Genomic DNA, 10,570 nt, shown 5'->3' with positions numbered 1-10,570 from the left:
CCTGCCCAGTGCCCAAGGCATGTCCCCCAGCTCCTACTGGCTCAAAAAATGTGAAGGTACATCTGGGCCTAGAAAACAATGGCTGGAGATAGGGGTTATCTGAGCCAGTTGTGACCACTGCTTAAGGAGTGTTAGTCAAACAGCAGGCTGAAAAGGCTCAGGAGAAGCAATTTAAATACTCCTTCATACAGAAGGCTGTCACATTTTAGCAGAGGCAGGCTGCTGACTGACAGCTTTAATGCATGAGTGTATGTGGAAGAGGGAGAGGCTCAATCCAGGGGAACATCCTGGAGACTTACTTTGTCCTCCACCCGTTTGTCTGGGTCATTTTTCACAAGGTGCAGGTTTACTGTGGTAACACACCTGAGATGTTTAAGCACATTGCATACCTCAGTGAGGCTTTTTCTTCCTCTCTCAGGTATGTTTTGTTAGAAGGCAGATGTCCATGAAAGTAATTTACAAATACGTTAAGTCAACCCCTCCATAATACTAGCCACTTACCAAGTGAATTCACTCGGTAATTGCTATTTATACAGCATGATTTCTGTCTGTGCAACAATAATATCACTCTCTACAAGGGATGGCAAGCAGCAACTGCAGTTTTTGCGTTAACTTGTCATTAAGCAGAGTAGTCATCTAGAAGCCAGAAGAGAGATTCTTGTGATTTTTCCTAGCTCTGCAGCAAGGATGCTGTGTCAGGCTTTGGCTGCCCACTACCCTTTCCTTACCTCAAGCTTCCACATATAATAGATGTGTTTAATACATTCTTCACAGGGCAGGTGTCAGGCTTCCACTCATGAAGCGCTTTGGATGTTGCACAAGAGGTAAATAGGAGCGGCGTTGATAATGAAAATACACCATTAATACATTTCCAATGAAAAGCTACAAGCTGCGTTTAATCCGCAATCTGTTATCGATAATTTTATTACCGCAGTTACTGCGGTCTAATAAAAAAGCACTTTCTCTTCTTTATTGGGTAAGTGCCAAAACGTTTATCCTTTATCCTCTGGCTATTAACCTTTATTCTGTAGCCATTAGCTTAGCCATTTGTGTAACAGTGTGTTGAATAACATTCAAGTAGGAATTTGTATTCAATCCCTTGTTTACTCTGAAACCCAAAAAGAATAGCTTCTTATTCCTGTGTTGTCTGTCCATATTAAATCTTGTTAAGTGCTATATTCTGCTGATGATAATTCTTACAGGAGGTGGATTTTTCTTACTGTGAATGATTTTCTGGCATATAAACGAAACTGAGGTTAACCTAGTAATATTCTTTTAAACAAAGCTTGAAATTGCAAGCTTGGAAACAGGTATTTCTTGCAACATGTGTGAAATTCATAACAACTACATTTCAAGAAGTTTATCCTTTTTGTGGATCATTTCCTGCATTACACCTTTACGTGAAATCCATCAGGATGAAATAAGCCATGATACTCTCCATCCCTCTGTCAACGGTTTAAGTTTTGCATCTTGAGGTCTCTGACAACACTCCATCTTTTCTTTCTCTCTTACTGGAGGGGGAAAAAAAACCCAGCAAAGGAAAATAAGTTAAATAATCAAAATGCATGTTTTTCTTTGGGGCATTTGTTTGCTAGCTTTCAGCCATTTCTGGCTATCCATCTGAACCTTCTCCTTCTCTGTGTAAGTGGCTTTTAGGGCCACGCTTTCTGAGCATGTCTTTTAAATGAACTCATCAGCCTTAGCAAGCGGAAAGCAAAGCAGGAGAGTGAAACTGTTGATTCCTGCCTATCAGCTGAGCATGAGAGGAATCATGGCTTTCTTATTAGGCTGTAGTATCTCAACCTCACTGAGCCCTATTTTTCTGTTCCCAGACAAAAGCATTAGTCTTGTGGCTGGAGAGTGACATTCAGTAAAAGCCTTTCAAGGTCTTCCCATAAACTTTCACAATGAAGACATAGTAGTAGCAGTATTTTTAATGATGGGTAAGGTTGGCTTACCCAGTGTATGCTCTGCTGCTGTACACATACTTGACGTTGCTCAGTTCTTTTTGGTCCTGATCAGCTTGAAGTGAATTTTGAGGAATTAGTTTGATAGTTGCAATCTTTTCTCTTTTTTTTCCCCTCTCTCTCTCTCTCTTCTTTCTGCTCATTAGGAACTGGAAGCTGCTCTTCACAGGGATGATGTGGAGTTTATCAGCGACCTGATCGCCTGCCTTCTTCAAGGTTGCTATCAGCGCAGAGACATCACGTGAGTAACCTCACTCTACTATGGCTTAAGCGCTTTGCAAAGGGAGCTAATTAACGCGGTCCTGGGGATGTTTCACAGCTTCAGAGTGATGACATGGCAATGATCGGCAGCCACCAGCAATCAGGCCAGATGCTTCACCAAGTGGAAGGGAATTCCAGCTCTTTTAGGGTTGAGTTGCAGGTTTTTAATTTTACAGACCCGTTGTTAAGCAACTTCTTTGTTCCTACCCCATGCAAATGTGTTTGATGCTCTGCTGTAGCACTAGCGCTTACAGTGAATGTTCACATCTGCTGTCACATTCTGCACCCTCTTTGGTCAAATTAGTGATATCACACTAAGTCTATAAATTATCACATATGTTTGCAACATTTCATATGTATTGCACAGACTAAAACTTGCTGCTCTGCAACCACCTCGCCTGCATGGAAAATCCCGTTGCTTTATGGAAGGACAATTGTAATTATTTGCTTTGAAATCAGAGGAATATTGGAATCGGTTCAGTTGCAGGATATCGGAAAGTGATTTGCCACATTTTCTCGATGCTTTGACACCCAGAGGCACTTTGTTAGTGTCCACCAAAGTAGCCTCCCAGAGTCATCTGTAGAACATCATTCTTTAGAGGATTGCCACTCACAGAGTGAAATGTGCTCCCAGTGATAGCGAGGTCTTGTTGCTGTCTGTTTTGTTTATTCTTCTGTGAGTCATGTTAATAGCAGAGCATAATTGTGGAGATGAAGACAATGGGGCTACACTTGCAGTTACTTAGAAGGGGTGTTAAGCAGCCCTACTCCCTGAGATTCCCCTCTTGTTCAGAGCCTTAGACAGGTGCATTGGCATAGAAAGCTCTATTTATAATTAACTGATTATGTTCAATGAAATTTATAAATATTTTTTTTGTGTGTATATATATCTGCCACTTAAGCAGGTTCTCTTGCACTGCTGGTTTGACATTGAGCTTAAGGGGGGATCAGGACCTGAACCAGGCAGCTGCACTTGCATTTACAGTTTCTAAATGAAACTGATGTGATGAGAAGCTTAATTTTAAAGTGACTCCAATTATGTATATTTCCATCATCAAAATAGCACGGAACAATATAATCTTGATATATAAACATGCATCAAGTTTGTTTCTTCATAACAAAAGTAGTGGATTTAGTGTTTGCCCACCTTAACTGGCTCAGACTTGTAAAAGCAGTGGAAGATTTGTCTCTGATAAATTTCACAAATTCCACATTGTGAGGGTCTCCTAAACTCTCCACATTGCAATTGGGCTCACCAAATCAGCAATTGTGCAGTTGCATTGCCTTTTTCTCAGCTGTTTTATCTAAGAAAATTCATGGATGAATTATGGATCAATCATTGAGCCTTGGCAAGCTGTCTGTTGGGGGAAGGTTACACATGTGTGGACACTAATTCACAGTCACGTGCCATACCTGGCAACTCCACAATGTGTAGTTATTAAGTATTGCATATAGCTCCCACTTTGTCCCTGTATAAATACAGCTTTGGGTTAACTCCGAGATGCAGAAGCTGCAAGGAGGTAACATCATCACAGAAGGGAGAACTGGTAACCCACCTGTGGCTTTGTGCAACCTAGTCAGGGTACCTGTGAGGCACAGGTACCTACGTAGCTGTTGCGATGTGTCTATCTGTGTATGAGAGGTGCTGTAGGAAACAGCAAGTGGAGGAGTGTCAAGTCACATAGTGAAGTTGTGAGAACTTACACCTCACCACAATGGCCCTGCTAGGGAAAGTATGACATGCTTGAAGGAGAAAACAGTATAGCAGCTCTGTATAGCACCTCCTGTAGAAGAGGACTACCTCATAGGCAGGGGAATAACCATAAAAATCATTTCTGCAGAGGAGATGAGGAGAAGAACACGACAGGAGCAGTGCAGAGGAAATAACTGACTTGAATGGATCGGGAAAACTGTCCAGAGCCCTTGGGACCTTAGAGGGGTGGACTCTGAAGCACTGCGGAGGAAGCATAGGGTGGGGGTACCTGGAAACTGAGGGAAAGGTGCTGTATGTAGAGAGATGTCAGGAAGGAAGAAGCATTAGGATGTAGTCTAAAGATGGAAATCTGTAGATAAATGACAATAAAACTGATGGCTTGGATACATTTCTCAAAAACAAACTTGCCCCACTGTCTGTTTCATGCTTACAACCCAGCCATAGAATATTTGTCCAAAATCAGTGTGTATTTTTAAAGCCTAGAATTCTCCTTGTTCCTTACACATTTCCATCACCTTTGTTCCTTCTAAGCTGAGTTCAAGAGGCATAGGCTGATGCATAGCTTCCCTATTGTACCTAGTTTGTCCTCAGTTAATGGTAAGGAGCTGAGCCTGTAATTGATTTTTTTGAATGCTCAGCGATTGTGCAAATGTAAAGAGGCAGAATTTGTGTGGAGTTTAGATTTGGATTTTCATAATGGGCCAGGGCTCAATGTTTGGCTGTTGCTACACATAGTAGATATCTGTCTGGGAGTGGGAAAAATCAGCAGTTTAACAGATCATTACAGTTGCATTTTAGCAGCAATTTCTCCAGTCCTTTGTGCTCTGCATCCCCATTCCAAGGCTATGAGCTGTTAATCTTTAGGCTGTAAAGTTTGCACCCTGTTGCACCTCAGAGGGGAAGGTAGGAGCTTGTTCTTGGGCTGGAGCACTGCAGCACAAGATGCTTCATATAACCTCAAACAAAACATAGTTTACCTACTTATCCAAGAGGTTTTGAGGTTTAATTAGTTGTGTCTTACCTCTTTGATGGCCAAAACGTTATCTGCCTATGCTTTCTCACAGTCTGTCTGGGAGCAGTTTGTAGTTCTTGTCACATCTGTTTTGATGGCGTGCAGAACTTGCAGTGGAGCTGGGCTGCCTGGCTTTAATCATGCATCATAGAGGGATATAAAACTGTCACATACCTTTGCTAATTATAATCTCCTCTCGAGTAATTTTGGAAGTGGAACCTAGCTGAGAGCCCTTCTAATGCACAATTTAACATACCCTCGTTCAATTTGCTTTTTACTCTTTGAGGGGAAAAAAGAGATTAATACTTTTGTGGAGTTCTGTGATTGTTGGTTTTGAAGTAGAGCAAATTTGCCTTGGGTTTAATATTCTTTATGACAGATTTTTTTTTTTCCTTAAAAAAAAAAAGGGATCACATACAAGAGAGAGACTGGTTTTGACCCTGCTTGATGGTTAAAGAGTGTTGAATGTCTGGAAACTTAAGACTTCCTTTGCGTTATGGATATCTGTGTTTAACTACAGAGACTACTTAATGAGATGCTGCATGATCTTCTCCAAACTTTTGTTTATCATAACCTATCATAGCTGTTAGGAACATTCTTAATTGTCCTGGTTCTTGCTGTGTTAAGCACTGTAGAAGTTCAGAATAAAAAAGACAATAGTCTTCATTTCTGTCTTTTAGCATCTATAGCAATAGCCCTGTCTGTAGCTGTCCTCGCCTTGTACCAGCTGGTTTGAGCACTTGGCCAGGACATTTTCCCTGTTGCTCTCATCTTTTTGCTCTGACCCAAAATAGTTTTGTGCCATTATCTTCAGCTTTTGTTGGTTTATGAATACTTTTCATAGTATTCATATATCATCCATTCCATCCATCCATTCCAATCTAACTGTTAATGACACGGTAATTCCTATCCTTGAAGCTTTTTGTTTACTCTCTTGGCTCAGTTTTATGCTATAGGTACAGTTTTGTTTGCGGCCAGTGAGCTTACCCATACTTTTTTCCTCCTTCTAGCTTTTGTTCACAGCCTTTGAAATGTCTGTTTTCTTTTAATTGTTTCAAAATGCAAATGCCTAGAAAGTGAGGAGGGAGAAAACTCTTAATAGAATTTGAGGTTTGTTACAAATAAATAAATAAAAAATAAGCAGTTTAAAAAAACCAACTGGTGCTTACTTCAGATTATAAATTGGGCAGCTGCATAGTCCCTAGGGGCTGCTACTTTAATTCCAGCAGGAAATGCGGCTTGATGACTTGTATCAAGACAGGAAGATCAGAGCTTCAGCTAACGGCAGTGGCCTCAGCAGGAGCCTTCTGCAGCTGTTTTTAAGTAAGAAGTGATGGTGTGACATGGATGTGTACACTCAACTAAAATAATCCAGAAAAGCTCCCCTGCTGTTCAGCATTTCTTTGGATGAAACTCATTCTTCACTGCTCTACTATTGCGTTTTTGCTGTTTTTCTAATGTGACGGCATAAAAAGTGTCAATATCTGTGTCATATTTCTCATTGGGAGGTATTTTTGTATGCTGCTATTGTCCCTTGGAAAAAAACCCCATTTTAATTGCCTTTTCTTATAACATTTTCTATGTTTTATTTTTTCAGCAAGGACAAAGGTGCCAGAAAGTAAAGAGTAACAAAACCAATATCCCTCCTCTTACCTCTTTTTTCTTATACTATCTAATACTATATCTACTATCTAATACTATATCTACTATCTAATACTATATCTACTATCTAATACTATATCTACTATACTTATATCTATCTAATACTATGCTATCTAATTGGCAACACAGATGTCATTTGCTTCCTTAGATGCCTCAGTTTTTTTTAAACTTTTCTCCTTATTTATTCCACTACTGCATTGGAATTGTTTCTTCCTAAGTGGATCATCTATTTTGCACCCACTTTAAGCTCTTTCTGGAGCTGTAAACTAACCGTGAAGTCTTTGGCTTGATTTGTTCTAACAGGGATAGTGAAAAGATATTCCTTAACTTCTCTTCCTTTCCCGCAATCGTTTAATTATTTCCTTCATATTCTTAGTGGTGGCATCTGAAGAGCTATATTCCCTACTTGTTGAATTACAAATCAAGAATATCACCTCTATTCTACTTGTTTTCTAGTACTTGTTCTGTAATCACTTATTTGAGCTTTCATCAGAAAGAGATAAGGGATAATCTGAAATCTTCTAACCCATCAATACCCTTTTTCGAGGAGCATTCAGTTTCTTCTTTCTGTTTCTTCAGTTTTGCCCATCCCTGTCCTTTATTCTGTGTGGACTGTGTCTTTACAGGCTGCTTTGGGGGTTAGGCCAGGTCTCATGTTTAGGTGAAACTGACTTAATAAAATGCTTAACACCTTGAAACTGCCCTTTTGCACGTGACTATGTGAGGCTGTATCCTTTAAGAACTGCTGTATGTTGATCTGGTCTAGGGAATAAAGTGGCAGGTCAGCTGGGATAGCTGGCACACCGATGCCAAGTTTTCAGTCTCGTGGATACTGTTGGTGAGCTGAGCAGGGAATAGCTCAGTCAAGGTACTAGAACAATCGGAATGATTTCAACGCTTCAGTCTGTGCCGTAACATGTGGGGCAAACAGCCTAAACTCCATTGCAGCAGACCTGGAGACCACCACCTTTCAGAAAGAGTTTTAACAGCTAGCACTTGCAGTTCTACCAATGACCTTGATCATAACAGATGTTTCAATGGCCTAGCCACAAAGCACCTTGCTAACTCAGAATTGTATTCATGAATGCCAAGTGAGTATCAACAAGATCAGCATCATTTACAGTCTGACTTTTAACAAGTGCTGCCTTGCATACATCACGGAGATTGGTAGATGGCCTCTGGAATCGACCCAGTATCATCAGCACGGGAGATACTGTGAGGGGGCAAGGGAGATGAAGTGGCTACCTTGCTCATCTTGAAGCTAATATTAATATTTATTATAATAATAGTCAAGCCATGCAAGGTGAGCCTTTTAAAGGGTAAAAAGTGAAAATGAGGCAGCTGGCAGGTGTTGGGAAAGGAAGGATGAGATTACAGCAGTAAAATAACACGGTCATTCAGAGATTAATGACAGGCACAGTGGAATTAAATTATAGAGTTCAAGTATAAATAAAGCTAAGTAAATGTCTTTGATTCTCAGATGGATAAAGTGAATCTTTAAAGATAATTTAAAGAAAAGTTGGTAGCATGTTCTGGAAGTGCTATTCCATAGGTGTTGCAGAGAATAAGGAATGAAAATGGTAGAAGAAAAAAAGAGTGTGAAAGCTGTGCTGTTATTGTCAGGGCAGATGGATGAATGAGAAATAGATTGGATAGCTGGGGTGAGGGAGTTATGCAAAACATTGACAGGGAGGAATAAGTGGCTAAACTTAAAAGGATGAATAGAGAACAGTCGGTGAAGGGTCTTGGAGACTGCAATGATGTCATCATGCTGCTGTCAGAGTTTGAAATATGAAATGGACAGCTGTATTTTTGAGTTATTGATGTTGCCAAGTACTCCAGAGAGAAGGAAGAAAGGAATGGTGAAGGAAAAAATCAAGAAGGCAAGTAAGAACAGCTTCTGCTTAGAAGGAACAAAAGACAAAGTGATGGAGACAGACAGGACGTGGAAATTCACTTCACATGAAACCTTTGCTCTCACTTTTTCAGGACCTGGCATTTCAAGACAGTGATGCTCCACACCACCAGTGCAGGATTTTTGCTGCAGCACAATTGGTTTTGCAGGCCACCTCCCACCACCTCAGCCAGGTTCAGAAACTGATCTATAGTCCAAGGGTGAATATTGGAGAAGTTCTGAAAGTTGGGGGTTTTTTTGAGTCTTTTAGCCTCACTGAGCTTGATGAACAGCTGAGGTGGCTGCTGGCCAGCTGCTAAGCCACTGCAATAATTTGGTATGTTACGTCAGTCTCTGTTCTGACTCCACCTACACTTCTCTCGTTTTTACCTTCCATCCTTCCTCAGCTTCCTTCTGACTCAACTAGTGCAGTGATTTAAGCTTTCGAGAAATGTAGAGGAAAAACTTGTTCAGAAATGAATCCCAAAAGAGACTTCTTTAGGAACAATTTATTTCTCTGTAAAAACTTGGTTTTATCCATTGTCCCCAGAAACTTGTAATATATGGGACTGGTTCCACATGACGAATTTGCTAAGCTTGTTTGCCTCAAGGCAACCCCATGCTAGGTATTTTTTGCCTCAGAAGGGCCTCTCTTCTCCCACATTACGCATATTTTAATATGAGCAGCAAGGCACAGAAGGGCTCAGTTCATATGGGTTTGTGCCATAATACATGCATGTGTCCTATTTCCCTGTCATCATCAGGACAATAACTCTAGCTCCTTCCCCACAGTGCTCATCATCACTGTAATACCCTAAGGTCCTTTCTACAGCCCCTAAACAATCGGAAGAGCTTGTGGCAGTACTGTTGTGTTTCCTTCGGCTATGAATTGGGAGCATGCTTTCTGTTGACTGGCACTAGGAATGAACAATGCAGCATTAAGCTGGCTTCACTTGTTCTTCAAGGACCCAGGAATGAATAGTAAGTAATGATCCTCTTCCAGTCTGAATGTGAGGCACAGTAAGCCCTATTCCTATTTGCTCTTTCAAAATATAAGAAGATGTATTTGGGTCTTTGGGTAAGTGAATCAGTTCCAGCTCAGGAGGGTTGATCTGCTTCTCTTCAGAAAGACAGTCATCAAATAGCTGTAGTAGAAAGAAGTGTGTGGCTAAAAATTGGCAAGCATGGATTGAAGCCAGGTTAGATGCAAGTGAGGGTAATTGATGGAGAAGTGGAATGCTGTCACTGACTGACTGAAGCCCTTGCTGTCTTACCAGGTCAGTTCAAAAAGTGAAAGTTGGGTTCTAGGTACATTCCTTTATTCAGGGCCATCCAGAAGGCCATGTTTGTCCCTCCTGAGAAATGGGTTGGTCATCTGGAGTGGCTTCTTGTTGGGCATATGCTGTATGGTTGGTTGTCAAGGTCACACAGAATAAGATACAAAACAAGGTGCAAAAATCTCCATGCCTTTGGAGTCAAAGTGTGCTCATGGAGGCAGCCTGTGGCAAGAGCAAAGGGCACAGCAGCAGTTCTCAGACTTTATTGTGTCTGTGTGGCCCTCCTTTAAGGACTGCACATCTCCTGCATGTCTGGGTCAGATCAGTATGCACTGGCTACCCATACATCGTACATAAGCCAAAGTCTCCCTTAGCAGAACCTTTCAAAGCAGTAGCTGGCAGCCTGCATCTTACAAGGCCTCTCACTCTACACCAACATTACCCACATTCCTTCTCCACTGGGAGAGATAGTTGGCTTCTCCTTAAGTACTTGTTTCCCGCTTGACCACCCAGATCCTTCTCTCTCCCTATTTATTATATCTAACAACCTGTAACCATGTCTTGGGTTAAGTTAAACTGGTTTTTTTCTCTTTTCTCCCCTCCCTCTTGATCTATCCAGAGATTGCCTCTTGTTACTCAAAGTCAAAGGTACTTGACACAGAAGCAATGCAGAAGCCCCCAGGCTTCAGACCCTGTCCTGGCTGTGAGATCATTATGCTTATAAGTGATTCCCATCCTGTCTGATAAGCCTTGGGGAAAAAGTGAGCAGACAAGAATGCTGCA

The 10,570-nt window shown here is 41.2% G+C and overlaps 1 protein-coding gene across 1 annotated transcript in view; it reads left to right on the top strand.

Moving 5' to 3' along the window:
* Positions 1–2,123: 2,123 nt before the first annotated feature.
* LOC104557117 (chromatin remodeling regulator CECR2) overlaps positions 2,124–10,570 on the top strand; it is a 45,164-nt gene continuing 36,717 nt past the window's right edge. Inside the window, exon 1 of the mRNA XM_061988873.1 lies at positions 2,124–2,208. The gene's annotated coding sequence lies outside the window, so the exon portion shown is untranslated. The remainder of the gene's footprint in view (positions 2,209–10,570) is intronic.

Source organism: Colius striatus, chromosome 1, assembly GCF_028858725.1.
Source record: "Colius striatus isolate bColStr4 chromosome 1, bColStr4.1.hap1, whole genome shotgun sequence".
NCBI lineage: Eukaryota > Metazoa > Chordata > Aves > Coliiformes > Coliidae > Colius > Colius striatus.
The sequence above is the reverse complement of the archived record's forward strand: the minus strand, read 5'-3'. Positions and strand labels throughout refer to the sequence as shown.